The following is a 7167-nucleotide window of genomic DNA, read 5'->3' on the forward strand; positions in this document are numbered from 1 at the left end:
CATTCACCACTCGGTGCAATCATTGATTCTAGGTTGGCTTTGGCCTGGATTTAAAGCTGTAGGTCCGACCCTATTCAGAATGATGATTTTGCGTAGCCTGCCAATGGTTTAAAAACTCTGCAGCTCGGACGGACTAGTTTAGTCCTGAGTCGAGTTTCAACTCAGCTGAATTTGGCCTACGTTATTGACTCAGGCTCACTGAGTTTGGATTTTCCATGAAGATGAGTTTGATAAACATTTTGGATTTTGGAACACATGCATAAACATATGAATGCATTTGTGGGAGATTGACAACTTACATCTCTAGCCTCATTGAAAAAAAAAAAAAAAAAGAGCAACGTCATAAATGCCAGTGTCTACTATAGTTTTAAAACTCAGTTGACTCAATTCAAAACTCGGTCGAGTCAAAACTGTTATTTCTTTAGGTTTTTATTTAATTTATCTTTTTCCAACAATTTAAAATTTTACCTAAACTAAATATTTTTAATTAGTTATTAAAATACCGAATCGAGTCAAACGAAAACCCACCCTATCAAGTCTTCGAGTTCACTCGACCCAGCTAGGAATCTAGTTTTCGAGTTTTTGGACTATGGTCTCTGCTTATTTAATGAGAAATAAAAAATGGACTGCATCCAAAGACATCCTAATGCTTGGGCCCACCAACACTCATCTCATTCACAAAAAACAGTTGGGTCTTTCTGATGATTGAACCTAATTATCATGTACTGTAGATCATTGATCAGAACCCAAATTGATGCTTGTGGAGTAACTTGTGCAGGTTGTGGATCAGGACTCTTACTTCTGCTTCTTGGAACTTCTCGGTTGTACTGGGGACTTTGGAAGCGAAATATCATCAAACTCAGAGAGAAATTCTTTCAACAAAATGGAGGTTACCTACTACAACAGCAGCTCTCTTCGCGTGAAGGCACGGTCGAGGCAGCTAAGATTTTCACTGCAAAAGAGCTCAAAAGAGCTATGAACAACTACAATGAAAATTGAATCCTTGGAAATGGTGGCTACGACACCGTCTACAAAGGAATTTTGGCTGACAATAGGATCGTCGCCATTAAAAAGTCTAAGCTAGTAGATGATAGCCAAATTGAGCAGTTCATAAATGAGGTCGTTATTCTTTCGCAAATCAACCATAAGAATGTTGTGAAGCTCTCGGGGTGTTGTTTGAAGACTGAGGTCCCAATGCTGGTCTATGAATTCATCACCAATGGGACCCTCTTCGATCATATCCACGGCGTAGCGGGCCCCACATCCTTCTTCTCATGGGATAACCGGTTAAGGATCGCTGCGGAAATGGCTGGGGCACTTGCCTATCTCCACTCCGCGGCATCTGTGCCAATCATCCATCGAGACATCAAGTCCGCAAACATACTTTTGGATGATAATTACAATGCTAAAGTGGCTGATTTTGGAGCTTCAAGGTTGGTTCCTTTGGATCATGCTCAACTGACTACATTGGTATAAGGGACCTTAGGGTACTTGGACCCGGAATGCTTCCATACGAGTCAGCTATCTGAGAAGAGCGATGTTTATAGCTTTGGAGTGGTTCTGGTGGTGCTCTTAACAGGGAAAATGCCATTATGTTTGGAGAGATCCGAAAGGGAGAGGAACCTAGCAATGCATTTTGTTTCCTACATGAAAGAGAATAGGCTAGTCGAGGTTTTAGAGGATCGAGTTGTGAGTGAAGGAAGGATCGAACAGGTAGAGGCAGTTGCCCAGCTTGCCAAGAGATGCTTGAAACTAAGGGGGGAAGATAGGCCCTTGATGAAAGAAGTGGCCATGGAGCTCGAAGGGTTGAGATTGCTTGAGAATCATCCGTGGGTTCAAGACGAGCACGAAGAGAGTGAGCGCTTGCTAGGTGAAGTTCCAGGCTTTGACATGGGCGATTCTAATGCATTCGACAGTTTAAGAAACCACATGATGATGCCATTAGATAAAAGATGATGATGATTTAGCAAAACAGATACGCTATCAAGAAGTGGATTTTGTTGTAAGAAAATCAATCAGATAAGATTCTTATGTATGGTTTATATATGTGAACTCTTTAAATTAAGCTGATCTCATAGGAGGTTAGTTTTGTATATGAAGACATCAACAGATCTAAAAATAATAGCATCTCCTACTAACAATTGTTATATATGATCTTTTGTCATTGATCTTTATCATGTGGTTATGATTTAAGATCTTCCTATCCACAAAATTGGGAAATGTTTTTGACGAGAGAATGTCACAAAGGGAAAAAGAAGAAAGGAGAGCTTACGTCGTCAGAAGTTCCTTGTATTGAACTCTCTTTTCTTTGTAAACACCACAGCCAAACTTCTAATTAAGCTCTGTTCCAAATCAGTGATTGGATTGAGAGAATACTTGGAAATGAATTTGATATCTATGGCAATTAAGTTTGCTGCTGTTTTTGTAAAAGTGGAATTCGATTCACGTTTCCAAGATTTTGCTTAAAAATATGGATATTGATTTAGATGAAAAAAGATAAACATAAAATGTTGATTTCTGAGGTTGTGATAGGCAGCTCTCGCCTTTTGATCGCTCTCCTCTTAATACTTGAGGAAAACTACACTCCAAACCAAACAATGTAATTATAGTTAAGTGTAATTCTGGAGAGAGAAGCAGCATTCATTTTGAAAGCTTATCTTATGGCATGAGCCAAAAAAGTAGGTAGGTCGAAGGCCCAAGTGAACTACACCACAAGAAACAGTATATATTGAGTGTCTACCCTTGATACATGGTGTCACACCCAGCGCTTTAATTTGTCTCTTTTTGAGGATAGTGCCCGAAAATAAAGTGCACGGATGGGGAGTGGGTAAATAACGTACATCATGTTGGGCTCCACAAAGCCCTAACTAGACCGTCAGTCTCTGGCTCCGCCCAGTGTAACGGAAGCGGATTGGCTGGCAACAACCTAACTTTGGGTTGAGGTTACTAAGTTCTGTGGGTCCGTTCACGAAGCATGAGTTATATCCAAACCGTTCGTCCACTTGGTGAGTTAGTCATAAGGCTTGATCTGAAAAATAAGATAGATCCAAACATTAAGTGGACCACAATGTAAAAAGCAGTGAGGGATTGAACGCCTGCCATTGAAACCCTTTTGGGGTCACTGAAATTTTGGGTTAATATGATATATTTTTTTTCTCTTCATTTAGGTATGTGTGACCTTATGAACAGAATGGATGGTGAGTAAACGTTACAGTGGGCCCTACGAATGTTTTAATGGTGAGAATCATTGTCCCCACTACTTTTTGGGGTGTGGTCCACTTGAATATTAAATTACTCATTTTTCGAATCAAGATCTAAAATGATCTCACCAAATGGATGAACGGTGTAGATATGATAAATACATCATTGTGGGCCCATGTAACTTTTATTTCCTTTGAACTATAAACTCAGTAACTCGAGGAGCGTCAGCACGGGAAGCAGATGGACGCGGATTTCCTGCCAAAGCCGTCCGGGGTCACTGAGATGTTTGTGAGAAATCCCTCCTGTCCATCCGTTTTGTGTATTCATTTTAAGATAGGAGGCCAAAAATGGACCGTATCCAATGCTTAAGGGGCTGAAAACGTGGTGATAATCAAACGTCCACAGTTGAAATATTCCCAAGGCCACATAAGTTTTGAATCATGCTAATATTTGTGTTTTCAGATCATCCTAGTGGGAATGATGTTATTAACGGCATGGATGGCATGCAAACATCACTAACGAACCCAGAGAGATTTTACCGGTAGTAGTTTCCCTAACCACCTTTTCCTTTTATGGCCACTTGAGTCTCGGATCCTGCTCACTTTTGGCCTCTTTATCCTGAAATGAGCTCACAAAATGGATGTGCTGAGGCTTTTGCAAAGGAAGCGGATTAGCTATTGCTTGAGACTTTACTGAAGTGATGCCACCAAATTTTGTGGGACCCATCATAATGTATGTGTTGTATTCACACTATTCATTCATTTAGAAATATAAATTTAGGAAATGAGACAAAAAATAAGTTATATCCAAAGCTCAAGTGAACCCAACCATAGAAAATAGTGGAGAGAGTGACCCCCACCATTAAAAGTTTCTAATGCTTACAAAAGTTTTCGTTCAAACTGAAATTTATGTTTTCCCCTCTATCATGTCTGTCTTAACTTATGAACATGTTGGATCTCAGATAAAGATCATAGTGGACCTTGTGAAGGTTTCAACAGTGGGAGTCACTCTTTCTACTATTTTCTGTGGTGAGGTCCACTCCAAATTTGGATCTAACTCATTATTTGTCTCATTGCATAAAATGATCTCTCCAAATAGATAGACGGTGTGGATAAAACAAATATATCATGGTGGGTCCCACAAAACTTGTGATGTCACTTTTGTAAGGCCCGTATCCTAGTCCATATCGTTCTGTTGGCTTCCGCGGTCCTTCCGGTCAAATTTCGGCAATCCTTAACCCGTATCCGATGTTTGCGCACGATCCTAGGCCGGGTCCCGCATACCAAAGTCGGCTCAAACCAGAACTTGTATCATATTGACCGCGTCGTCGCCGCGGTTCCAACATCACGACTCGCGCACCGAACCGATGCCCAGGCCAGGAGATGTGGGCTAGCGTTCGTTCTGAAGAAACGCCGCGCATTGTGAATTTCGACGGAATCTCCACGTCATGTCCCATCAATCAATCAATCAATCAATGTCAAGTACAAGCAACCCATCCATCTTTCCCCACAAGTCAACTCTCTCTCTCCACCTCACCATTCCCCTTTACAATTTTCAAACTCACCCATACCTCTTTTACAAATATTTCAAACTAAACCATACCCTCACATTCCCTTCCTTACATCTTCACATCCATATCACTCCCATCACCTCACTCTCTCTCTCATTTCTCAAATCTCCCAAGCAACCCCAAAAATTCCATACGTCCAAACATTCTCTCCCAAGCCAAGTGTGGCCCACCCTCTCATCTCTCATCCCCACCATCAAAACCTCATCAACCTCCATCAAAGTTGAAGGCAAGGAGCTTAGGAGCTTAAGGGAGCAAGGAGAAGACCTAGAGGTAGGTGATCTTTGAGTTTCTACCGTTGATTTCATGATTTGAGGGCCCACTTGTTGATGGGACCCATTTTAATGTATGTGTTGTATCAATGGAGGGCCCATAGTGGCGGGGTCCCTCCCTCCTCTCTCTCTCTCTCTCTCTCTCTCTCTCTCTCTCTCTCTCTCTCCCCTTATCCTTTCCCTAGAATGTTGTGGGCCCCACCAAATTATGTAAAATCTACTCCATCCATTAGGCAGAGTGGCCCACCACATTTTAGGGAGATCTCATCTCTTAGACAAATATATGTAATATATTTATATATATACTATACACACACATGCATGGTGGGCCACATCATCCGTGTGGGACCCCACCATGATACCTATGTTATATCTCTACCATCCAGCGTCCCTGGATGCTGGACGTGAAGGCTGTAGGGTAGCTAACATGGAGTGTGTGTACTGGCATGGGTGTGTACTAACTAGCTAGACTTGGGTGGGCCACTCATGCAAGCCCCACCTTGATGCATGTGCTTAATCCAAGCCGTCCATCCTCTTCCTCAAATCATTTTAGGCGTTGAGCCGAAAAATAAATTGAATCTGAGTTCCTAGCGGCCCATAGCATTAAGAATAATAATCTTTGCTATTAAAATACACCTCAATACTTTTGCACATCGAAATATCCCTAATATTAGGCTTGATAGGTGTGTATGGGGACATAGAAACCAATGGCCAGGTCCGATTTCCCTGATGCGGGCCCCAACTATGCAAAACCTCAAGAAAACCCCAAACCAAAAAAAAAAAGAGAAGAAGAAGGCAGCGCTGACGCTGCTACTGCAGAACGCGCGCAGGCGCTGACGGATGGGCGGCTAGGTAGGGACCCACAGCCCCAACCGTGGGCCCCACCATGATGTGGTTTGAACATCCACACCGTGCATTTTGTTAGGTCCCCTCTGAAAGTGGGCCACCCCAAAAATCGGCTGTACATGGGTCTCAGGTGGCCCACACGGTAGGAAACAGTAGGGATTGGAAGTATGCCATTGAAACCCTTTTTGGGTTTCTATGGAAGTTTTATATCAATATGAAATTTGTTTTTCTGCTTCACCTGGTCCACGTGACCTCATCAACCAGTTGGATGGCAGATAAACAGCACGGTGGGCCCCTAGTCCACGTGACCTTATGAACAGTTGGATGGCAGATAAACAGCACGGTGGGCCCCTGGTCCACGTGACCTTATGAATAGTTTGGATGACAGATAAACAGCACGGTGGGCCCCAGATCCACGTGACCTTCTCAACAGGTTGTGTCACGCCCCAACCCGAAAATCGGATTCACAGGAATCTCAATTGTCGAATCCGGTGCCGACAGCCTCCGTAATACCCTATTCTCGGCTCCTAGCGTACATACGCCAGATTCCGATTCTGGGATCCTACAAAGAGGATTTTTTTTATTTACATTTAAATCATAATAAGCATAACCACAAGATCACCCAATTTACAAAGGCAACATCAACAACACATATCCACTAATATAATCATTTGAGTACAATGCTGAAAGGAAAATACATAAACTGAAAATCAAGCTCCAGAAGATTGCTGCATGCTCCAAGCTCAATAATGCTGCAACCTAACATCTCCTACACGCATCTATCGTGCGTAAGCTTATAGAAAGCTTAGGGGGTAGTGTAAGTGTGTGCACAAGATAAGTGCCAAGTATTCGATATAATGTCATCATCATACAATACCAGAAATACTGGTAATCCATAAATCATACAATATCAGAATAAACAGATATACGGACAAGATCATGAATTATCAGAGTAAGCAGAAGTACTGACAAGAGCAGAAATTATCAGAGTAAACATAAATACTGACAAGCTCACAAATCATAGGATAACAGAGTAAGCGGAAATACTGACAAGTCCATAGGTCATACAATATTAGAATACGCAATACGAATCAACTATGCAAATGAGGAGTCATAGAGCGCCAATATCAGATGCAGAGGATGCGATGCAATATACATTCCTAATGAGTAATACAAGTAGCATCAGTCGTACCATACGCCGCGGATGTAATGCAACGTGCAGTGCGAATGGAATGACCATGCTGGAGTGTGAAGTTGGGATAGTAGTACGTAGTATCGCAG

General features: G+C 42.1%; 1 pseudogene; it reads left to right on the top strand.

Moving 5' to 3' along the window:
* The first annotated feature begins 390 nt into the window (after positions 1-390).
* LOC131256358 (wall-associated receptor kinase 5-like) lies at positions 391-2175 on the top strand (annotated as a pseudogene).
* Positions 2176-7167: the final 4992 nt, after the last annotated feature.

This window comes from Magnolia sinica, chromosome 9 (genome assembly GCF_029962835.1).
Source record: "Magnolia sinica isolate HGM2019 chromosome 9, MsV1, whole genome shotgun sequence".
Classification (NCBI taxonomy): domain Eukaryota; kingdom Viridiplantae; phylum Streptophyta; class Magnoliopsida; order Magnoliales; family Magnoliaceae; genus Magnolia; species Magnolia sinica.